At 42.1% G+C, this 26,143-nt stretch overlaps 1 long non-coding RNA gene across 1 annotated transcript; it reads left to right on the top strand.

Annotated features, from left to right (window-relative positions):
- Positions 1-4,059: 4,059 nt before the first annotated feature.
- LOC137097060 (uncharacterized) lies at positions 4,060-9,585 on the top strand. Its single transcript, XR_010909946.1, has 3 exons — positions 4,060-4,138; positions 8,657-8,715; positions 9,446-9,585. It is a non-coding gene; the product is annotated as an uncharacterized lncRNA (long non-coding RNA).
- Positions 9,586-26,143: the final 16,558 nt, after the last annotated feature.

The following is a 26,143-nucleotide window of genomic DNA, read 5'->3' as shown; positions in this document are numbered from 1 at the left end:
GGCTCTCACAGTCAGGAAGTTCTTCCTCATGTTCAAATGGAATCTCCTCTCTTGTAGTTTGAAGCCATTGTTCCGCGTCCTAGTCTCCAGGGAAGCAGAAAACAAGCTTGCTCCCTCCTCCCTGTGGCTTCCTCTCACATATTTATACATGGCTATCATATCTCCTCTCAGCCTTCTCTTCTTCAGGCTAAACATGCCCAGCTCCTTAAGCCGCTCCTCATAGGGCTTGTTCTCCAGACCCTTGATCATTTTAGTCACCCTCCTCTGGACACATTCCAGCTTGTCAATATCTCTCTTGAATTGTGGTGCCCAGAATTGGACACAATATTCCAGGTGTGGTCTAACCAGAGCAGAATAGAGGGGTAGCATGACTTCCCTGGACCTAGACACTATGCTCCTATTGATGCAGGCCAAAATCCCATTGGCTTTTTTTGCCACCACATCACATTGTTGGCTCATGTTTAACTTGTTGTCCACGAGGACTCCAAGATCTTTTTCACACGTACTGCTCTCGAGCCAGGCATTGTCCCCCATTCTGTATCTTTGCATTTTGTTTTTCCTGCCAAAGTGGAGTATCTTGCATTTGTCACTGTTGAACTTCATTTTGTTAGTTTTGGCCCATCTCTCTCGTTTTGAATCCTGCTCCTGTCCAAATGAAGATGTTAGTCCCAATTAACACATTGCCACCCCTGAGTCATAATTAAGCAGAATAAATATAAATATAACTACTAGAGAAGGTTATTCGACTGCAGTAGAGAAATATTATTAACTAGCTGTCCCCTGCCACGCGTTGCTGTCTGGTGATCTAGAAAATAAAGTAATGAGAAGGTGTTGGTTTCTAATATATGTAATTCCTTTATGCTTGTGAGTAAAAAACAGTAAAAAAAAAAAGCCAATGGGATTTTGGCCTGCATCAATAGGAGCATAGTGTGTAGATCCAGGGAAGACATGCTCCCCATGCTCTATTCTGCTTTGGTTAGACCACACCTGGAATATTGTGTCCAATTCTGGGCACCACAATTCAAGAGAGATATTGACAAGCTGGAATGTGTCCAGAGGAGGGCGACTAAAATGATCAAGGGTCTGGAGAACAAGCCCTATGAGGAGCGGCTTAAGGAACTGGGCATGTATAGCCTGAAGAAGAGAAGGCTGAGAGGAGATATGATAGCCATGTATAAATATGTGAGAGGAAGCCACAGGGAGGAGGGAGCAAGCTTGTTTTCTGCTTCCCTGGAGACTAGGACGCAATGGAACAATGGCTTCAAACTACAAGAGAGGAGATTCCATCTGAACATGAGGAAGAACTTCCTGACTGTGAGAGCTGTTCAGCAGTGGAACTCTCTGCCCTGGAGTGTGGTAGAGGCTCCTTCTTTGGAAGCTTTCAAACAGAGGCTGGATGGCCATCTGTCAGGGGTGATTTGAATGCAATATTCCTGCTTCTTGGCAGAATGGGGTTGGACTGGATGGCCCATGAGGACTCTTCCAACTCTTTGATTCTATTATTCTTGTTGTTTCTTTGTCAGTGGTGATGTGGAGAGTGTCTGGTTTGACTACTCTGGAATAAACAACATATCATAGTCCTTCTTTAAGGGTCTCTTTCAAATCTATGATACTATATCTGTGTGTGAGAGAGACAGAATCATATCTATCTATCTATATTTATGGCTCTTTGTCAGGAGGGCTCTGATTACATTTTCTTGCCCTGGTGAAGAGAGTTGGACAGGATGGCCTTAAGTATTTTCTGTTGGTCATGGGGGTTCTGTGTGGGAAGTTTGCCCCATTTCTGTCATTTGTGGGTTTCAGAATGCTCTTTAATTGTAGTGAACTATAAATCCCAGTAACTACAAATCCCAAATGTCAAGGTCTATTTCCTCCAAACTCCATCTGTGTTCATATTTAGGCATATGGAATTTTTTGTGTCAAGTTTGGTCCAGATCCATCATAGTTTGAGTACACAGTGCTCTCTGGATGTAGGTGAACTACAATTCCCAAACTAAAGGTCAATGTCCACCAAACCCTTCCAGTTTTTTCTGTTGGTCATGGGAGCCCTTTGTGCTAAGTTTGGCCCAATTCCATCATTGGTGGAGTTCAGAATGCTCTTTGATTGTAGGTAAACTATAAATCCCAGCAACTACAACTCCCAAATAACAAAATCATAATTTTTTGAGTGATGGTCACTCCTTGTGTTGTGAGACTTTTGTTACCAAATTTGGTGTAATTTCATTCATTGGTTCTTTTGTTTTTAGGGTACTCAGAGCATTTTTTATATATAGATTATTGCAAAACATAAAAGATATAAACATTATCTGAAGAAGCACTATTGCTCTCTGGCAGAAAAATCTAAATGCCAAAGAAAACTATAAATTCAAGATACTATCGGATGGAACAAGATATTTAATTTAAGTATATTTAATTCCGTTATGATGTTTGTATATTTGTACATTTTAAATTGTCTACTAATACTTTTATGTCAAGCCACTTTGAGGTTTTGTGTGTGTGTGTGTGTGTGTCAGGAGCGACTTGAAAAACTGCAAGTTGCTTCTGGTGTGAGAGAATTGGCGCCACCGGGGCCACTTTGAGTGCCCTTTGGGGAAATAAAGCAGAGTATAAATAATAATATTTATTTATTTCTAACCGCATCAACCCCTCACCTTAAGAACAGAGAAGCATCCCGAGCTCTGAGGATTACCTGGGAAGGAATCCCACTGGAGCATTGCAGCGCACCCAAATACCTGGGAGTCACTCTGGACCGTGTTCTTACCTACAAGAAGCACTGCCTGAACATCAAGCAAAAAGTGGGTGCTAAAAATAATATCATACGAAAGCTGACTGGCACAACCTGGGGATCACAACCAGACACAGTGAAGACATCTCCCCTTGCGCTGTGCTACTCTGCTGCTGAGTACGCATGCCCCGTGTGGAACACATCTCACCACACTAAAACAGTAGATGTGGCTCTTAATGAGACATGCAGCATTATCACGGGGTGTCTGAGCCCTACACCACTGGATAAATTATACTGCTTATCTGGTATTGCACCACCTGACATCCGCCGGGAAGTAGCAGCCAATAGTGAAAGGACCAAGGCAGAGACATCTCCAGCTCATCCCCTGTTTGGGTATCAGCCAGCACGTCAACGACTTAAATCTAGAAATAGTTTTCTAAGATCTACAGAGACACTTGCTGGAACACCTCAGCAAGCGAGAGTCTAAAAGTGGCAGGTTCAAACCCAGAACCTCAACCAATGGCTGATACCAAATGAGAGACTCCTCCCTGGGCACACAGAAAACTGGGCGACTTGGAAGGTGCTGAACAGACTGCGCTCTGGCACCACGAGATGCAGAGCCAACCTCAAGAAATGGGGTTACAAAGTGGAATCCTTGACATGCGAGTATGGAGAGGAGCAAACCACTGACCACCTGCTGCAATGCACCCTGAGCCCTGCCACATGCACAATGGAGGACCTTCTTGCAGCAACACCAGAAGCACTCCAAGTGGCCAGATACTGGTCAAAGGACATTTAATCAACTACCAAACTCACAAATTTTGTATTTTGTCTGTTTGTTTGTTTGTTTGTTTGTTTGCTTTGTTCTGTTAGAAATGTAATATTATTGACTGGTTGCCCTGACATGACAAATGAAATGAAAACCCCTGACGTTACAATTCAAATAAGAAATTGTCTTACATAGACTGAAATTTAGCCCAAGACGTCTGTTCGCATATTTCCAATTTATGGCAAACCTAAGGTGAGCATAAATTAATGTCTGAGTCTGAGAAAGCTTAAATCCAAGTTCAGTCACGGATCCGGGACTGAACAATGAAACTTAAAGCTGTGCAGGACCGAACAATGAAACTTAAAGCTGTTCTAATAATCTTCAAGCCTATGATCAATGCAAGTAAACTTGCCCAGGCAAGCCAGCTCTTGTGTGGATTGCGAATCCTTAGTCTGGTTAATAACTACCTGTCAATCTGGGTGTGATATTATCAAGAACATTCATAGAGATGTGAAGAGCTTTCGGTTTGAAAAAAAGTGATTATAAATTCATATATGCTTCAGATCTCAACACAACCTGTCTAAGTGTGTATGCTACAGATTGCAACGTAAAGATGTCTAGGAATAAGCAACTTCTTCCTGTAGGTAAAGTAAGCCACTGTCTTAATACACTAGCAATCCTATACATATGTGTTGACTATTCTTTATTTTATACATGCCTTGTATGTCTCACTGTTGTGTGTTCTTTTTCTGTAAACACCAGTGCAATCCAGCTAAGATTATGCACTTTTTAAACTCATGTAAATGGCCGTTTCACTGTTTACTTTAATTAGTGGAACTTAAAATTATGTTATCGAGTTCTAAACTAGTTTTAATCATGAAACTTAAACTCACATCTTGTGTTTTTAATCTTTGTTCTGTGTATTTTAATATGTGTTATATAGAAATATATTTCAATATGTGTATTTTGTAGAATGCTTAAGATGATGGTGTTTTTTGACCTATGCTGTAACCCGCCACAATGAGAGGTAGGTAAGAAATATAATAATAATAATAATAATAATAATAATAATAATAATACAAAGTATGGATTGTCAATGTTGCAATCCCAGGTAACATCAGGATTGAAGGGAAACAACTGGAAAAGCTGACACGATACGAGGATTTAAATATCAAACTGCAAAGACTCTGGCACAAGCCAGTAAAGGTGGTCCCAGTGGTGCAGTGCCTAAAAACCTTGGCCTGCACTTAAACTCAACATTACCATCTGCCAGCTGCAGAAGGCCACCTTACTGGGATCTGCACACATCATTTGCCGATACATCACACAGTCCTAGACACTTGGGAAGTGTCCGACGTGTGATCCAATACAACAGCCAGCAGAGTGATCTTGTCTGCTGTGGACTCTTCTTGTTGTGTTTCTAATAATAATAATAATCCTCAGCTGTTGCAAGAAGATCACGCAGACAGACGACAAACAGAGGCACAACACCGTTGCACAGATGATTCATTGGAACTTGTGCCACAAATACCATCTGCCTGCGACAAAGAACTGGTGGGATCACAAGCCAGAAAAAGTTACAGAGAATGAACACATCAAGCTACTCTGGGACTTCCGGATTCAGACAGAGAGAGTTTTGGAGCACAATACTCCTGACCTCATAATCGTGTTAAAAAACAAAGTATGTTGTAGGTTTTTTCGGGCTATATGGCCATGTTCTGGAGTCATTCTCTCCTGACATTTCGCCTGCATCTACGGCAAACATCCTCAGAGGTTGTGAGGTTGTCCGACGTGTGATCCAATGCAACAGCCAATAGAGTGATCTTGTCTGCTGTGGACTCATCTTGTTGTGTTTCAAATAATAATAATAATAATAATAATAATAATAATAATAATAATAAACAACCCTAAAGCACATGTGTCAAACTCAAGGCCCGCGGCCCAAATGCTACACATAATGCCATTTTATGTGAACTTCAGGATGCTGGAGTACAACTCCTGTATTCCCCGTTATTAAATATCATAATGGTATTCCACGTATTAACCTATGGATTGGTGAGCATGACCATAAGAAAGGCTAAGCAAAGGAAGATAGACACTTTTGAACTGTGGTCTTGGAGGAAAGTTCTGAGAGTGCCTTGGACCGCGAGAAGATCCAACCAGTCCATACTCCAGGAAATAAACCTGACTGCTCACTGGAGGGAAGGATATTAGAGGTAAAGATGAAGTACTTTGACCACAGCATGAGAAGACAGGAAAGCTTGGAGAAGATAATGATGCTGGGCAAAATGGAAAGAAAAAGGAAGAGGGGCCGACCAAAGACAAGATAGATGGATGGTATCCTTGAAGTTACTGGCTTGACCATGAAGGAGCTGGGGGTGGCCACGGCCAACAGGGAGCTCTGACGTGGGCCGGTCCATGAGGTTGTAGGGTATATTTTGGAGGAAGGAAGCAGCAAACCACGTTTGAATATAGGTGCATCTTCTACACTGTTGATTTAATGCAGTTTGACACTACTTTAACTCAATGCTATGGAATCATGGAAGTTGTAGTTTTACAAGGCCTTCTCTGCCAGAGAGCTGGTGCTTTACCAAACTAAAACTTCCCCATCACTGAAAAGATAGTAAATTCAGTTTCCACTGACTTTAGATTCAGTCCATTCTGGGGCAATACAATACACTATTTTAAATCTTATATTAGCCTCTGTTAGATAAAAAGCAATTTTAATCTGGATAGGACATCTGAGTGCATCATAATGAAAACCTTTGAGCAAAAGGTTCTCTCTGGAAAATTTTACATCTAAATGGAAAATGTTTTGGAAACAGATGATTAATGGAAAATGTTTAGCAAATAAGAGCTTTTGCAAGTTTTTCTGGGCTGTGACATGTTTTAAGGCGACACAGTATTTATTTGTACAATGCTTCACAGTATTTACTTTGAATATTGCGGCTTTGGGCTGTTCTAATTCTTTGCTGTTTCCACCCACTGCCAGTTTTTCAGTTGCTAAAAGTTCAGGCAGATTATTATTTGGATTATAATAAATCCCCACACAACAGTATAATCTTCCAAATGGTCAGCGGGCGGGATTTGTTCAACCTACCAAGACCAGCAATACTTATAAAATGTGATTACTTTACATTGTCAGAAAAACCAGTTCAGGGATTTCAGGACACCTTAAAGACCTAATCAAATAAGCTCCCTTCTTTTTGTTTCTTTTTTCCCCCAGTGGCAATTCAAGACAAAACAAAGAAGGTTTGGGCTTTGGAAATAATCATTGTAGAATTTAGAAACAAAGTTTCGTGCTCAAAGATGTTGAAGTGTTAGAATTTCACATCAAATAGAGTTGGGTATATTATTTATGCAATGTAAGCCTTATATAAAAATGCAGTAAATGAGTTCATAGCCAGATGCCTCTTCCATAGACTTTTATATAATAATAATAATAATAATAATAATAATAATAATAATAATAATAATATATTATCAGATTATTCATTGGAACTTGTGCCACAAATACCATCTGCCTGCGACAAAGAACTGGTGGGATCACAAGCCTGAAAAAGCTACAGAAAATGATCACATCAAACTACTCTGGAACTTCCGAATTCAGACTGACAGGATTTTGGAGCACAATACTCCTGACCTCGCAATTGTGTTAAAAAACCAAGTATGGATTGTGGATGTTGCAATTCCAGGCGACAGCAGGATTGAAGAGAAACAACTGGAAAAGCTAACACGATACGAGGATTTAAAGATCAAACTGCAAAGACTCTGGCACAAGCCAGTCAAGATGGTCCCAGTGGTGATCGGCACACTAGGTGCAGTGCAAGACCTTGGCCTGCACTTCAACACAATCAGCGCTGGCAAAATTACTCTCAGCTGCAAAAGGCCACCCTACTGGGATCTGTATGCATTATTCACTGATTCATCACATAGTCCTAGACACTTGGGAAGTTTCCGATGAGTAATCCAATACAACAACCAGCAGAGTGGTCTTGTTTGCTGTGTACTAATATTGTTGTGTTTCTAATAATAATAATAATACTTTATTTATACCCCACCACCATCTCCCAAAAAGACTTGGAACAGCTCATAAGGCGCTCAAAGGTGCAAACGTGCAAAATATAGAAAGTGCAAAAGCAACAACCCAAAAGCAATAACAACCTGTTAGGCGATCCCTTGTAGCTGGAGGATGATGGTCCTACAAGTGTAGTGTCTTGGCGGTGGGTCTGTAGGTGGCTGTGGAGCCCTGTTCTTGATCCGTACGTTCTCCTGCAGTGAGGACATGGGTTTCCAGGTGGAAGGCTGTCCCAGTCAGGGTTGGCTTGATGCGCCTTCCACTTGGAACATTTCTCCCTTTCACCCTCCATTCATGCCTCTTCGAATTCCACAGCACTGCTGGTCACAGCTGACCACCAATTAGAGCGCTGAAGGCCCAGGGCTTCCCAGTTTGCAGTCCATGCCACAGTTTCAAGTATCTTTTCCTGTTCACCAACATTATGTTTCCTGTCCTTGAGTTGGGAGTATAGTAACTGGTTTGACAGACGGTGATCTTTGGGCATTCGGACAAATTTTGCACCATTAACTGTATTTCTGGCATTTCAGAGGGATTGGCTTCTGACTGCTGGAAGAGCACTGTGGTTTTCTTGATGTTCAGTGAGAGGCCGAGCTTCTCGTATGCTTCTGCAAAGGTGTTTAGAGTGGCTTGTAGGTCTTCTTAATGTGCACAAACTATGTTATCATCAGCATATTGGAGTTCTATAACAGATGTTGTTGTGACCTTGGTTTTGGCTTTCAGTCTGATGCAGTTAAATAGCTTGCCATCCGTCTGACAGATGACTTCCACTCTGGTGGAAGTCAACCAACATAAACATCATAACCCCCCCCCCCCCCTGGGTTAAGATCAGCAAAATGTAACAATAGCTGCAGATATAAAACAACTGTAATCAATATCAGTCTCATAAAGTGCACGGTGAAATAATCTCTAGGTCCTCAAATATGTTCATTAAGGGTTTCTATGTCTTTGCTGGAGTTTCCAAGTCACAAGTAAGGAAAATCCAGCTGTATAAGCCAACGTCGTTTACCATCAACGACATATTTATATGATCAAATATAAATGTCACCAATGATAGACACTGCCATAACTCTCTTGTCATATTTAGGAGCAAGCAACTACAGACAAGAAAGAAAACAAACCCTTGCCTCTCTTTGCTATCAGTAGGTAAGTTCTAGTACTGGCCATGCCTATGCATCAAAATGAACAATGTTGTAATGTTACACAGCACATTGTACAGAGATTATCACCATAGATATATCACCATCAATCACTACCTCTGTTAAAGTCGCTCCCCATGTAAAACCAACTAAATGGTTTCGTATGAAACATCTCCCTCAAGTCAGAAAAACCTGAATGAGCAACCTGGTATGTTTAGGGAGGAGGCAGAAACAATGTTAGCTTCACTTGGAACAACAACAGATCACATGTGACCTTTAGTTAGATCACAATTTAAGCTATGATAAGGTCTGAGTAGGCTTACCTTCCTAGGTATGTGGGATGATTCAGAAGGAAACTACTCCTGATTCTCTTCTTTCTCTCTCACATACACAGCATTTAGTTTCACAAACATATTTGTGATTAGATGAATAATCCTTTTTCTCCACAAAATGAATGTCATGATGTGTCTACTGTAGGTCAGTTGTCCATAAAATAGTCCAAATGTTCAATGAAAACTGTTGTAAGGGGGATGTTGTTATCAAAGTAACCAATTTAATATTCCCGGATCAGGGAAGTGTAGTCTTTAAAAATGCTCTGTCCAAAGGGCAAGCGTGTTCAATTTCAATAAATAAAGATGACAAAATGGGAAGTAACATTAGAGTATTCATATCTCCAATAATGTTTCTTTGAATATTTGCATGTTGTATGATTCACTTTGTGCCTTTTGGTCTGACAGGATGCAAAATGAGTTGGAAATCTTGATAAGGAACTGAAAGATAGAGGTAAGATATAAGAGAGAAGAACAAGGTTTGTCAGGTTTCAAGCAACATGCTTTGGTGTCGTCAATCCAAATAATTGTCCAGCAAGATTTTGAAAACTACAAACAAGTCATTATGTTGCCTATTGTTAACCGCTCTGAGTCACCCTTGGGCTGAGAGGGGCGGTATATAAATGTAGTAAATAATAAATAAATAAATAAATAATATGTTCTGGCAGAATTATATTATTCTGAACTGCTTCAAGGAGCCACTGAACCATTAGTAACCACTTGATTTACCTCAATAAATCATGGATTTTAAAAAAGATATATGACCTTGCCATGCATACTGTTGTCACTAATATAGCTACACTGAAAGAAAGAAAAATGCATAATTCATACCTATTTCGTGTAAACTACGAGGGTTATCCGGAAAGTAAGGTTACAAGGCACGTAGCTCTCACAGGGAATGTTCTCAGTGCAAGTTGATATCACTTCCATGTAGCAGGAAGCCAGCAAAAGTGAATGAGCAGTGCTAGTCGTCAGTAGCTCATCGACTAGCATTCCTCATTCTATTTCCCTCCAATGGATACCAATATGCTAAGGGCATGAACGTCGCTGCGATTCATTGCGAAATCATTTCAGTTTACGGAGAGGATGTAATGTCAAGACAGCATATGACAAAATGGATATGGAATATATTGTGAGACCATGAAGAAACTTTGCAGAATCATCCAAAACAAATGTCGTGGGATGCTGACAGCAGGAGTCTGTCTCCTTCATGACAATGCACGTCTGCACAATTTTCATGGAACACAAGAGTTGTTGACTTATCTACTTCCTCACACTAGAGAATGAATCCACTTTAAATTCGGTTGCTTCCTCCTGCAGAATTCAGGAGTTTGTAGTTTAGGGAGAAGCCTTTAACAGCCTCACTAAACTACAAACCCCAGAATTCTGCAGGAGGCAGAAACTGGATTGGGAATTGGTTGGGTTGTTTTATGCCACCCTGCTCACAGCCCCAATCTCGCATCCATTCACTATAATCTGTTAACTCAATTGAAGGAACACTTTGGTGGAAAACACTTTTCCAAAGATGACAAGGTGAAAATTGAAGTAATGAACTGGCTGAAAAAGCTGGAGGGAAACTTTATGACACAGGCATCAAAAACCCATCCCATGGATGACAAAATGTATTGGTGATTATGTGGAAAAATAATATAATACCTATGCTACAATCCATTTAAGTTTTATTAAAATATATTCATTCTTTGTATTTTTTTAAAAATCTTGCAACCTTACTTTCTGTATAACCCTTGTAGAAAAAGGATATTTCATAACCAAAGTCTCCAGATCTGTAACTTGCAATGTATTTATTTCAGAAAGCTCTTTTTGCAAGGAGCAAGGAAGAAAAGAGAATTTGAGAACAGACGTGCTGTTTCTCCTTCCTGATACTGTTAGGTAGGCTGCCCTGGAGCTGACTGACTCACCCTTATTTATGTGCCAGGTCAGTGCATGTACAGACTGAGGAAGGCATAATAAGTAAAAAATAAAAATAAAAAATTGCTCACAGTCAAGTAGGTATGCAAGAAAGCAGCCCTCAAGGCTGACTGTGAACGAGCATAAATTGGATGCTGGAGCCTCATACTAGGGATAATACTGTGTAATATATGGCCATTCAAAGGGTCTATTTTCTTAGATTCACTATCAGTAACACCTGGCTCTACACAAATTCAAACGGAGCTATATAAGACACCATGTCAGATGTTGGAGTGATGTCTATCTAGTGCTTATCTTTTGAATCCTTTGATATCAACTGGGCTTTAGTTCTGGGAACATCCCTGAATATCAAAATCAGTGAGTGCTCAAGTTTGATTACACACATTGGCGTAGTAAAATGACAAACAACTCAGAGAAGTGCTGGAGATATCCCGAGGATCTGTGAAATAAAAGACTACAACATCACACTAGAGAATGATGTAGTGCTCAGCATGCAGTAAAATTAAGGTTTGCTTTTGGGATATAGATAGATAGATAGATAGATAGATAGATAGATAGATAGATAGTTGAGTGGTGGTTGATTCCATGGATGCAGAACCCATACATGGAAGATTCTCAAGTTCAAATCTATACATGGTCATTGGAATTTATCATGCCAGGCTGAGCTTCTATCCCTAAATAAACCAATTGTCCCCATGTTTCTTGTAATTAGCTGCTTACATAACACATTCTTCCTTCCCTTCTACTCCCTCACATCCTTACAATGATTTCCCCCTTGCTTCTTACATACCTCAATCCTCATGGCTCGCTTTCTCTTGCTTTGTGCTCCCTCTCTTTCCTCTTACTTCACATACATCCTTTCCCTTCTACCTTTTTCCCTGCCTTCTCTTGTGCCCTCCCAATGTGCTCCCCTTGCATCTTGAACTCTTCTGCTTCCACCTCTCATTCTCTCTCCCTTTCCCCATCTCACATCCCTGAAATGCATCCAATCCTTGGTTCTTGCATTCCAACACCTGTGTCTGACTATCCTTTCCTACGCACCTGCACCTGAAATGCAGAGGTGGACTTGTTATCAGCAGAATAATTTTACAGAAGAATGCCTCCACATTTGCTCTTTATCTCAGCTCCTGCAAAAGTAGAGACATCTGTTTTAAAAAAAAAAATGAAAGCCTGGAATCCTAGTCACACAATGGTCAAAATACTTATGGGGTGGCAAGGCTGGAATCCAAGTAAAACCTAACCAAACTAGGTCACAGCTTGGGAGTGATCCTAGACTCATCACTGAGCCTGGAACCCCAGGTCTCAGAGGTGGCTGGGAGAGTTTTTGCACAATTAAAACTTGTGTGCCATCTGCACCCGTACCTTGGGAAGTCAGACTTGGCCACGGTGGTCCACGCTCTTGTTACATCCTGGATAGATTACTGCACTTTACATAGGGTTGCCTTTGAAGACTGTTTGGAAGCTCCAACTAGTCCAATGCTCGGCAGCTTAAACCAGCTCACTGGAGCAGCATACAGAGAGCATACAACCCTGCTGCTATGCCAGCTCCACTGGCTGACAGCCTGCTTCTGAGCACAATTCAAAGTGCTGGTTTTAACTTTTAAAGCCCTGTACAATTCCATCCCAGATTACCTGTTTGCTTATTTATTTATTTACATTATTTCTATCCTGCCCATATCAGCCTGAAGGCGACTCAGGGCGGCATACACAGTCGGCACAATTCGATGCCATAAAATACATACATTGATAAAAAGCAAAAAGAACATTACAATACATTTAAACATAAAGACAATGAATAATAAAAATTTAAAAAACGATGTTCTCTGTTCAAACGTATCTCCCGTTACAAACCATCACAAAGGTTAAGATCAGCTGGAGGGGCCCTGCTCTCGGTCCCACCACCATCGCAAACACAACTGGTGGGGACAAGAGACAGGGCCTTCTCAGTGGTGGCCCCCCGCCTGTGGAATTCCCTTGTCAGCGACATCAGATTGGCCCCCTCCCTCCTGTCTTCTAGAAAGAAACTTTAAACCTGGTTATGGGACCAAGCGTTTGAGCAATAGAAGCAACAATTGGGATTATTAATGTGATATGAAGGACAATGAACTGATCCAGACAATGATTTTAAACCAGGGTGATTTAAAACAAATGTTTTTATGAATATAATGTATTTTTAAATGAATTGTTTTTAACTGTATTTTATGCTTGTGATTAGCACTAAAACGAGTGCTTGTTGTGAAGCCACCCTGAGTCCCCTCCCGGGGGTGAGAAGAACGGGACACAAATGTGCAAAACAATAAATAAATAAATAAATAAACAAACCCTACATTCACCTAGACTGCAGATATAGTCACCTGTATAGGAGTAAATCTGACTGAACAGGCTGATTTCTGAGATACATCTTTGTTGTTACTGTGTGCCGTCAGCCAACTTATGGTGATCTTAAGGCAGTGGTTCTCAACCTGTGGGTCCCCAGATGTTTTGGCCTCCAACTCCCAGAAATCCTAACAGCTGGTAAATTGGCTGGGATTTCTGGGAGTTGGAGGCCAAAACATGGCGACCCACAGGTTGAGAACCACTATCAAGACTATCATCATGAGGGTTTCTTGGTTTGATTTGTTCAGAGAGGTTTGTCTTTGCCTTCCCCTGAGGCCAAGAGGGCATGGCTTGTCCAAGGTCATCCCATGGCTTTCCATGGCTGAGCAGAGATTTGTATTCAGGTCTCCAAAGTTGTAATTCAGTGTTTCCCATTACATACTGTCCCTGAGATCCTAGTAGGCTTTTATTTCTCTTCAATTACAGAGGAACATGTTCAGAAGATCCACTTCTGCTCTTGGTGTCTGAACTGTGCTTTTCTATTCATGTTGCTTTGGTTCATATCCACAGAATTCAGCAATTCAGATGCCAGAACAATCTGCTTTTGTGCTTTTCTAGTGTCTATTTTGCCTTCTATGCAAGTTAAATTGTCTGAAAGTGAATGGTGTGTTTCACTAACTCCGTAGCTTGTCTAAACAGGAAAGCAAAACTAGCTGTTTGCATAAAGGCCTCTGGGATTCTTTTGTATAGATTTTCTTTTAAGAAATGATATATTTTTAGATATTTTTGAGAAGACTCATCTAGGTTCTTTACAGATTAGCATTAGTCAAGTTTGTACCTATGTACGTCTTCATTTTAGACATGAGTTAGACTGAGAAATGTCGGTATGGTTTCCGACACCTTAAACAAAAATACTGTACAATAATATTCAAATTACAGTATTGATGGGATTATTTTTAATTATAATTTTCTTTCCTTCTGTATATGTGCAATTGTAAATTTAGCTGCTTCCTCAGCACTGCTGCTGTGAGCTGCCCAAGAACATATGACAGCTGGCGCTACCGGTAGCCCAGCTTGTACTTTAATCTGAACTGCAGCAGGGAGTTCCGCAGTTCCTGGGCCGAACTTTGGGGCCAGCAGATGGAATGTGCCTCAGCCGCCAGCTCCAAGACCAGGAATGCCTGCAAACCTCAGCTAACTTTCCCCTCTCCTTACTTTGTATCGTTCCCTAATAAACCACTTGAAACTTGAAACTTTTTGTCTTTCCGCATGATACTTTTGTATCCCTTCCTGGCTCAGCACTCCATAAACGTTTCCATAAACTCCTTTCTGGGCTCCGGAGAGCCGTGAGCCCGCGGGGGGCACCTCCAGGTGCTCCCCGGACCCCGAATCTGCGTTCGACCAAAACGCGGATAAGGAAACCGCCATTTCGGACCCCGCTATCCACTAAACACTTAACATGGCGGATCGCCGCCGTTCCAATTTTGCCTTGTTCAGTGACTAATTCTAAGTCTATCTGCCATCCCAGTTTCTCTGTTTTGGGCTGCTCCTCCCGGGAAGAAATTAGTTTTGTTTTCAGAGTTTCTGTCTTGCAGAGAAACAGCTGATTGTCAAACCAGGGCTCCCCGCTTCTCTGCGGCAGCCCTCGCTCCACATGGACTCAGGCCGCCTGGGACCTGCAGCAGCCGGCTGCAGCGGCCCCGGGGAGGGAGGCCAGATGAGTCCCGGGTCTTGGCTGGGAGATGCAGTTCTCCAAAGGACATTGGCCCGCCTGCCACCACTCACAGATTCTTTTACGGACTTTTTCTGCCTTCTCTGACTGACTTGGTGCCCTAGCGCCACGGACTTCCTCAATGAACTCCAAACCAGCCGCTTGAGAAGCATGGCCCCCGCTTGTGGGTGCATGCCCTTGTTGCAAAGGATCATACCTCAGGAACTCTGATGATTGCCTTTATTAATTGCTGTGGGGTTTCCTAATAAAACTTTGCTGGGATGGGGATCTTTCCTATGAAATCTGTGAATTATGATAAACTGCAAAGAATGTATGTATGAAGTATATGTAATATGAAATGAAATGAGATGTATCCTCGCCTTCCCCTTCCTTGTCTTTCCCCTCTTGAACTTTACCCTATAAAAGAATATGCGACCAGGGGATTACAGTTAAGGAAATTCAATTTCCTTGGAAGGAACTCCATCCATATTGACATTGCATGGAAAATACTGGCAAATCTGTGGCTTTGTTTTTCAGAGTTCAGACAAACAAAAGCCTGAGATTTGATCAGCCAGAAGCCGGAAAAACAGACTGATTACATCAATTACGGTGTTTGTGCATGCTCCCTTGTGACAAAGGACCCTTTGCCCGCAAGGTTGAAGATCCAGACATCGCCCATAGCCACCCTCTTTTGCCTATACACATCTTTTATCGGGACCCAGGAAATCCCTTGTTCCCCCATCCGCCTCCCCTGCTGTGAGGAGACAAAAGGTGTTCAGTCAGCTGGCGGACGCCTCCCGGGCGTTCCGCCCTCCTGGGCTGTCAAACCAGAGCCCGCCTCCCGGCCGCTGATTGGACAATCTCTGGAGACGCTCTGGGGGCTCTGATTGGCCCTTTAGAGGCGGCAGCGGCCGGCGATTGGAGGGAGGGTGGGACCAGCGGCCAGGCCTCCTCCCAGCTGTTCCGGAGCCGGCCAATCAGGACAAGGGAAACTGACAGGAGGCGGGCGGGAGATTCAAACCAGGATTTCTTTGTTCTGACTGTATAAATATGCCTGAAAATCACTGTATTGCATGCTTACTTGAGGATTCATCCCTGTAACGCATCCTTTTCAGCTGAATCGCAAAATAAACGCTTCGGTCGCAGATCTCCTCTTCAGCCTTGGTGAGATTGATTTTCAACGTTTTTGCGTCTTTTTGGATTGGCCTCCGCTGGTCGCTCGCCAAGGTCAGGACCCCATTTGCGGTCCTTTGGGCCTCCCCTCGCTGGGAGAAACCCCCAAAAGAGCTCGATATCACATATTGTACAGCACAATATAAAAATAAACATATCAAATGGATTGTTGTAGGTTTTTCCGGGCTATATGGCCATGTTCTCAAAGCATTTTCTCCTGACGTTTCGCCTGCACCTCACTATCTCTGAGGATGCTTGCCATAGATGCAGGCGAAACGTCTGCAAATGCCTCAAGAACATGGCCATATAGCCCAGAAAAACCAACAACAACCCAGTGATTCCGGCCATGAAAGCCTTCGACAATACATTAAACATATCAAACTTAAATACATGCATAGCTGCTCAAGTCTCATTCTATAAAACAGCATAGTATAATGATGTCATTTATATTTCAGTTTAAAAATCAAGGTTTACTTTTTGGATTGAAAAAAATATTTCCAAGCCAAGTATGGTTATTATTTATTCATTTACAATATTTCTATCCCGCCTTTCTTGAACCCAAAGGTGACTCCAGGCGGCTTACAACCAGGCAGCAATTCGATGCCTAACAATATACAATTAACAGAATTAAAAATACATTCAATAAAACCTTTAAAAACATATAAAACCAATGCCTTTGTTGTTCGTCTCATTGTCCAAAAATCATCGTCTGTGCCATCCCAGTGTTAACTTTTGTCTAATTCCGTGTTTGACTCTTGCATTAGATTCAGAAGGCTTGTTCAAATAGCCACGTTTTCACTTTTTTTCTGGAAGGTCAAGAGGGAGGGGGTTGATCTAATATCCCTGGATAGAGCATTCCACAACCGAGAGGCCACCACTGAGAAGGTCCTGTCTCTCGTCCCCGCCAGTCACACCTGTGAAGAAGGCGGGACGGAGAGCAGGGCCTCCCCGGACGATCTTAAACTCTTAGATAGTTCATAGGGAGAGATACGTTCAGGCAGGTAAGCTGGGCCAGAACTGTTTAGAGCTTGAATTTGTGTACACAAAATCCATGGATATAGAAGACTCACTGTACATATATCAGCCTACTAGGACTTAAATGGCGGAACAAATCTGAGATTATTTTTTGGTTTTAGAATGCGAAATTCCTATAAAACATGCACATATTTTGTTTGAAAAAAATTATGAGTCCATTGTTTTGCAAGCCTGCAAAACTATTAAAACTATACTTGAAACAATGTGTGCGTGTATGTGCACATGAATAGGAAGGACTAAGTACAGTATTTCTCCGCTACATCGCGGTTCGCTTATTGCGGACTCGCTATTTCACGTGTTTCCCCCCTAGAGCCGGAGGGAGAGGAGAAAGAGGAGGAGGGGAGGGGAGCCAGGCGCTCACTTATCGCAGGTGTTAGATTCCAGAACCACCCGCGATGAGTGAACATCTGTGATGTAAGGAAGCCCAGGCCGGATGAGAAGAAGAGTGAAGGAGAAGATGAGCGCCCACGAGTACTTGCATCAGGGAGCCTGGTGCAAGTGCTCGGGGGTGCTCTTCTTCTCTTTCTCTTTCACTCTCCTCATCCAGCCTGGGCTTCCCAAGGGGCCTCTGAGGCCAGTAGCACCTCAGTTGAGGCCTCTGCTCACCCTCTTCCTCCACCTCCTCCGCTGACTCCTCACCCGAAAGGAGCAAGGTCCTGCCGCCTCCCAGGGCTCCAGCATCCTCTGGTCCCACCATTTGCCAGTGCCCTCCCCTCCTACTCTTCCTCCTCCTCCTCTTCCTCCCCCGCCCCCGGCTCTAGGGAGGGAAACCCGCGAAACAGCGAGTCCTCTGAGATGTAGCAGAGAAACACTGCACTTAGTCCTTCCTATTCATGTGCACATACATGCACACATTGTTTCAAGTATAGTTTAAATAGTTTTGCAGGCTTGCAAAACTATGGAGTCATAATTTTTTTCAAAGAAAATGTGTGCTTGTTTTATAGGCATTTTCTGTTCAAAAACCAAAAAATAATCTCAGATTTACTCCACCATTGAAGTCCTAGTAGGCTGAATATCTTGTCTTAAATTTTCTATATCTGCTTGTAAAGCGTCTAGATGGTAAGAGAAAAGGGCAAGTTCTTGTCTCACTAAGCCTAGCAAATGGTATTTTCCCAGTTTCTTTTCCAACTTCAAAAAGATCTGATTTAATCTGATGGCTCAGAATAAGCGTTCCGGTGATTTGTGTCAGTAAAAAGTATGTCTCAGCTGTCACTTCTCATCAAGTTGTTTGCTAACAATGCTCAACCTGGGTCTTCTACAGTGTCTCGGCTTCCTGCCCAGCTGTTTTCACACATTCTTCTGCATCCCTCTCCTTGTTGTATACAGAATTAATATTCCTCCCCCAAGGCATTTTAAAGGAATTCCCATGTGGCGTCCATCTTCTAATTCCAAGCATTCATGAGTAGAAGCTATACATAATCTTGACATTCAGTTCGAGGAGAAAGTGATCTTTTTAAAGGCGGTGGTAAGTATAGAAATGCGGGGGCAGAGTGCAGGCCAGCAACAAAGAAACATGAACAAGCCCTTAACACAATTGAAATGAAAATGCTGAGATGGACACTTGGCTTGACACTTCTTGACCATGTGCCAAATGATGACATCCACTAGGAATAAAAGCAATTAGCAAGAAAATGCAGGAAACAAGACTACAGTGGTATGGACATGTCATGAGAACCATGACATCTGTCATGGTGGTGCTTTGAATGTGATTTTCCTATTTCTTGGCAGGGGGTTAGACTGGATGGCCCACAAGGCCCACAAGGTCTCTATGATTCTATTACGTTTGGAAATTGCAGGATGACAATTACGTGAATGGCCAAAGAACCCTTCCATGGGAAAATAGCTTAGAAAGGAAGAGGAGGAAGAGAGTGTAACAATGCAAATACAATCAGCCCTCCACATTAAATGGGCCATAAGCTCCCCTCAAAAGCGGCAAACCACTAATGTATTCCTCAGGTAATACATCTCTAGGCATCTCCAGGTCCTCCAACATGGCTTTAAAGTCAATAGAGTTGCACCAAAGGACCCAGAAATTTCTGAAGAGTATATTCTAATAAAATCTGTGAAAAATCAAGTCTGTGAATGTCAAACCCACAAATGTATAGGATCAACTGTACATTTACACACATTGGTTAATTTCCTACATCATGATTATGTAGTGATAATTTACGTGCACATAGTTCAGTAGTGATTGTATTGTATCACCAGTTATGTATCTGTATGTGCGGCTGCTGTTTCTGAAATCCAGTGAGTCCAATGGTACCCTGAAGGCACATGTGAACATTTATATTCTCATCCAAGAATGCACAACTGCATTTGCAGCAGTTACTTTTGCAACACAGAACTCCACTTATTCAACACTGAATGGAATATGGGTTTTCCATTCAGTATGAAAAACAGCAAACCCTATAAACGAAGGACTCCTGGTCCAAAAATGCCATACAATCGCACTAGAGGACCAAGAAAATGCCCAGAGAGGATACTGGTCTTGCAGGCAAGAGGTGATGATAGTGTGTGTGTGTGTGTGTGTGTGTCAGACTGTACGTTGAAGGGCTCGGAAATGGACTGGCTGCCAGTCCATTTCTGAGCACAATTCAAAGTGCTGGTCTTGGCCTATAAAGCCCTATACGGCTCCGGCTCAGCTTACTTGTCCGAATGTATCTCCCTCTACGTTCTGCCTCATAGTTTAAGATCCATCAGGGAGGCCCTGCTCTCGGTCCCACCGGCCTCGCAAACATGTTTGGTGGGGACGAGGGACAGGGCCTTCTCGGTGGTGAACCCCCCTCCCCCCCCCCCCCGCTTGTGAAATTAACTCCCTAGTGAGATTAGATCGGCATCCTCCCTCCTTTCCTTTAGGAAAAAACTGAAATCATGGTTTTGGGAACCAGGCTTTTTGGCTAGCAGGCACAATGGCACTTTGGACATTGAACTGGACCATATGGTTGTTATGATAATGAAAACGGCTATGTGACTGTATAATTAATGTTATTGTTTTTACTCTATTGTGTATTTATTGTTTCATATTGTTGTTATATTATGATATTGTAGCATTGAATTGTTGCCAGTGTTAGCTGCTCTGAGTCCCCCCTCAGGGGTTGAGAAGGGTGGGGTAGAAATGTTGTAAATAAATAATAAATAAATATTCAAGCAAGAATAGGATTCAGCGGTTAAAGTAAATTAGAACTGCTGCAATTCAGTTGTAATGGGGACCTGAACTTCTCACTCCTAAAAACGACCCACGTTCATTCTTTCTCAGTAAAGGGAGTGAAGTCTAATAACTTTTTTTTTTACTGAGTTCTCATAACGAGTATCAAAAAACCAGGGTGGCCTTATTTTCTAGTCTCTATGCATGTTTCTGCACAGGTTTGCAGGGCATCCCCCATTTTTCATGATCACCTCTAGGCAAGAAACAATCTGCATTCAAACCTCCACTTAGTATAAAAAAAAATCTTCCAGTTTACTACACTTTGCCCCGTGACTTAATTTTAATCAAGTGTTGCAATTTGAAGATACTTAATTTTCAACCAGGAAAATCATTTATCTCTGAGTGTTGAATGACAAGCTATGAGCAGTCGTGGTTACTGCTTAACAACATAATTAAGCTCTGCCCTCATTGCATCACTGGTGTTGCTCCTAAGTACCAGATTTTGATCTGGAAATCTCAGAGCATGGGTGATCCTGGTCTGGCAACCTGCTTAAGGATGCCTTCAAGTTGTTGGTCAATTTATAGTGACCCTATGAATTGCATAGTTTTCTTAGGACATTGTTGCATGGAGATGCTATTCCATGCGCAAGCTGCAACAGTGGACACATGCCTTGTTATCTCACCTCCCTCCATTTGTGCAATGATGATTAATCAATCCATGGTCCATGGTCATCCTTCCCCATATCCTTACAATCCTGTCTTAATGGAGTGGAAGAGGAGAGTTCTGTCCCCTGATGTCACTTCAGAGCCACAATGCCGTCCCAGAAGCAGAATGCATCACACAATACAGATGATAGGAACACCGTAGGGCCGTTAGCCATTCCCCTTCAATAGTGGGAAAAGGAGAGGAGGCATACCAGCAACATAATGCACTTGGTATCATGCTTCAATCTAGTTTTTCTCCCTCGTGTAATGATAAAATGACAGCATTACATTGCATTGTTAAAATGTTGTTGTTTTTTAAACTGGTATGACTGCCTGTTATGGAATCCTGGGACATGTAGTTTCAGGGAGGATTCTTTAAAATTCTTGCCCAGAGAGTTCCTGCATCTTAACAAACTACAAAGCCCAGAATTCCACAGAAGGCAATCATAGAAGTAAAAGTGGAATAACAGTGCTTTAACAGTAAGTGTGATATTGTCCAAAGCCTTTTAGGCAAGGAATACTCAGAAGTTGTTTTGCCAGATCCTACCTCTGACGTATAGCCTACGACACCTAATACTCATTGGTAGTCTCCCATGCTATACAAAGCAGAGGTGTTCCTGCTTGGCTTCCAAGATCAGAGAGGACCTCATGCCTTTAGGGCCAGCATCATAAAAGAGCAACAGGCCAGTAAAGTGCATGGAGTAGATGGAGAAGGCTTGGACATCCACCAGAAAGCATAGAAGCAAGGCACATGCTTTTTGCTATCCTGTTCCTACAGTCTAGAAAGAGTCCAACAGCGAGACAGACAGCAAGACAGACAGACAGACAGACAGACAGACAGACAGACAGGCAGATAGATCTGAAACTGAATTCAGCTCAGCTAGCCAGGACTGGTTGATATTTTCATGTCTGAAGTGCCTCTCTCGTGATGTTAAGAAAACAGACACAATATACAATGGTCTCAATGTGTGTAGAGGGGAGGAATTTACTCCCTAGGCTGTCTGCTTGAACCATCCCGAGACTCCCTTCTGATGGCATTGGCTTCAAGGATTACAGGGCCTCCCTGTGTTTCATACAAGGAGGTGTACTTTGTCGGCACTTTGAAAAGAGGAACCGTGGGCCACATATTTTTCATTCTTTATCGGGATGTGTAAATTGATGTGAACAAGCTGCAATAGAATGCACTCCTGGAGGGGAAAAAATATCCATTGAGAAGTCAGCTTGAAAGAGTGGTTTCTGCAGCAACAATGAACAAATATCATATGCCATTAGGACAAAAGATGCAGCGCATGCCAGGTACCAGGTGATACCATTCCAAAATGGGGCGTGGAGCATGAGGAGACCTGAATCATTATGACTCTTGGACTCCTGGTGACATGTTTGGCGACAACAGCAACTCGTTGGACTTCATTTTTGTTTACAGATTAACAACAACAAATGAGAGGGGCAGGCAATTGCATGGGGGCTGGGAGTGAATTTCTCCCCAGATCACATCCACAGGTCACGGTCTCCCACCCTAGGCAATCTCAAATATTTAAATTTTCCTCTACAGTAGGAAAAGAGATATTTTGAGTACTTGTGGACACAACAGTGGAGATATTTCCATGGATTTAATGTATGGCAAGGGGTTCTGCATGCTTGCAGAAGAGGGAAACTGCCAAAAACAAATAATTTTGTGAGAGAACAGGGTTTCAGAAACAAACAAAAAATGTCTTGGAGCTGTATGGAGTGTACAAGCTGCACTGTGACCATTCTGGAAGACTTTGCTTACCATTATTTGATCTTGTCTGGTTATGAACTAAGTAGCGTCATCACTGGTTAGTATTTAGATGGGAGACCACCAGTGAATACTAGCTGCTGTAGCCTATGTTTCAGAAGAAGGAACTGGCAAAACCACCCCAGTATTCCTTGCCTAAGAAAACCAGATTGTCACCATAAGCTGATAGGCAACACACAAACATATATAGTATGGGTGTATTCATAGAATTTTTCTAGTATGTGGTCTTCACAATTGTATATAATAGGGGGAAAAGATTGTCTGTCGTTTGCAGGAATGCAAATAAGTCAGCTATCTAGTGACTAACACTCCCATAAATGTCCTCCAGAAATTGGACCGAAGTTCACAAGGCTTGGCAGACGGCAGACAGGAGGCCAAAGGTGCATCTCGTGGAATTTGCCACATACCTAGTCTGCAAAAAACCATAAAAACCTATATATTTTCCACCCTGGACCTGATATGAAAAGCTTAAATGCTCCTTTGAAATTGTCCCATTGGGTGTAAAGGTTTCACCACACATTGCCTGGGTCTATTTATGGATACAATTAATTCAAATGTATATTTAAGTCACAGCAGGTAAACAGGAAAACAGGCGAATGTGATGAAGACACAATGCAGGGCAAATAAGAGATAAAGTAATTTAATTCTTTGATTAGAACAATGTAGGTCAAAGAACAACAAAGAGGCAAAGGGAACTGGATGAAAGAGGCATCCAGTGTGAATGCAAAATGGTAAGATGAACAGGTAAACAATATCGGTTGGTGAGTTTATGCATGCTGGGAAGAGAAAAAAGGTGTGGCTCTTCTGTAAGAATTTTAATTTGGGCACAAATAATGTGTGCTATCAGAACAATTGGTAAAAGGTAAAGGTTTTCCCCTGACATTAAGTCCAGCCGTGTCTGACTCTGGGGGTTGGCGCTCATCTCCATTTCTAAGCCCAAAAGCCGGCGTTGTCTGTAGACACCTTCAAGGTCATGTGGCCAGCATGAGTGCATGGAGCACCGTTACCTTCCCACCGGAGTCTAGGTTATTTGGAGTAGGTACAGGCACTAACAGGCTGAATTTGGGTAAGAGTTTGATGGTGTAGACAACCTGCAAGGTTGTGACTAAAATAGAATTGCAAATGGTGTTGCATGACAGGCAGCACCTGCTGGGATTCCTTCTTCTAACACCATTGGTTCCCAAACTGTGGTGCATAGACCACCAATGGTCCGCAAGAACTAAAATATGGTCCGTGGCCTCACCATTACTACACCATTGCAATGAGAGAGACTGTTCTCACAAAACCCACTTACAGTGTTGATTCTTATTAAATATGTTTTTCTGGGGTAAGAAGATGGTGACTACTGGATGGCATCTGTATCAGAAACTAGAGTTGATGTGGTCTATCCAATGCAATTTTCTGAAACAGCACCCCAAATAACCAAACCGAATCTAAAGTTGACAAAAAACTGATCCCTAACTCTTTTGGTACTAATGTTGGAGAGTGGTTTCTGCTCAAAGTGGTCCCTGTTCAAGTGGTCCCTGGCCAAAAAAAAAAAAAAAGTTGGGAACCACTGTTCTACATAATAATAACTTAATAATAAAAACTTTATTTTTATATCCCGCCTCCATCTCCAGAAGGTGGCTTACATGGGGCCAAGCCCAGTAACACAGAGTTAAAACATAGTATATAAAATATAACAGTAATATAAAACAACATAAAAGCAACATTATACCAATAATAAAACAATAAAACAACCATCATATGTAACAACCAAGGACATACTTCAAGTCTCATTGTGGGATGTGGGCTGAACTGCAAACAGGTTAAAAAAAAGGGTAATCAGAAAAGTGCATAGATTGTGTTGCAATATAAGGATAGAGTAGATTATAACAGGGACATTATGACTTTTGAAAAGTGCAGCAGTATATTTAGGCCATGAATTAGAGCCAACACTCAAGGGAGCTGTTTAATCAAATGCACAACAGAACATCCACATCTTTAGTTCCTTATGAAACGTGGATAGGGAAGGTGCCAGCCTGATCTCCCTGGGGAGGGAGTTCCAGAGCCAAGGGGCCACCACCGAGAAGGCTCTCTCTCATCCCCACCAACCGCGCCTGAGACAGGGGTGGGATCAAGAAAAGAGCCTCCTTGGAAGATCTTAGAGATCGTGTGGGTTCGTAGGGGAAGATGCGGTTACGCAGATAGGCAGGTCCAAAAAACAAAATAGACATTAAAGAATGGAAACCCTTTCCAGTTTTCAATCTGTTAACCATAAGACTGAAGAAGAATCATCCAGGAAATCCATATGGGAAGAATTAGTCTAAGAAGACATGAAGTTGCCTTGGGGTGAAATGAAATGGTGGAGGCTCTGCTCCAGTAGGAGAAAATAAATAAAAGCAAAGAAGCTGAGCTGTGTAGAAGTCTGTTGAAGACTCAGCACTAGAGAACCTTTCCTCAATATCGGCACAAAAAGGTAGGCTCCAAGGCCCCTGCCCAGGATCAATCTGAATAAGCAACATTAAATCAGAAAATAAAGACAGATCTTATAAAAAGTAGCTGTTCTTTGATTCCCTGACACCCCCCAAATTTTCTGTTCTCTGATTTGGCTTTTTCCTCTCTCAGTTCTATATCAATAGATAACAAACCAGCAAAAAAGGGAGTATTATACTGTTTCTTTTTAGTGCTCACAAACGCCATCCCTTTCTCTTGGACAAACAATGAGATTACAGAGTCTTATCACGACACATCCTGGCACAGATCCACTACAAGTATCCAACTTGGTTGCTTCTCCATAGTGTGCCATTGTCTTCAGACTCTGCCAAGGCCTTATCAGTATAGTGACAATTTCTCCATGTTTGCTTATTCCAAAATCCAAAAGATCACAACTTGAGAAATTTACCTTTTTTCAACAGGAAACAGCTGATCACATTGTACATGAACCAGAAATGTTCAAAAAAGTAGTTGTGTTAGTGTCTTGCAGCATAGAAAGGAGGAAGGTCTTTGTACGTTTCCTTTACTCCTTAATTCTTCTATTTCTCTATTAATGTGATATACCCACAAACAATGCTGTACACTTATTACAACTATAGTAGAGCCTCGCTTATCCAACCTTCGCTCATCCAATGTTCTGTATATCCAACACAGTCTGCCTCCCACCCGGATCCACAGCTGTTTCAATACATTGCGATGTTTTGGTGCTGAATTCGTAAATATAGTCATTACTACATAACGTGCTTACTTTACTTACTTACTTAGGCGATCCCTTCTGGTCCGAGGATGATGGTCCTCCAAGTTCGGTGTCCTGGCGGTGGGTCTGTAGGTGACTGTGGA

Source organism: Anolis sagrei, chromosome 5 (genome assembly GCF_037176765.1).
Source record: "Anolis sagrei isolate rAnoSag1 chromosome 5, rAnoSag1.mat, whole genome shotgun sequence".
Lineage (NCBI taxonomy): Eukaryota > Metazoa > Chordata > Lepidosauria > Squamata > Dactyloidae > Anolis > Anolis sagrei.
This window is presented reverse-complemented; position numbering and strand designations above follow the sequence as displayed.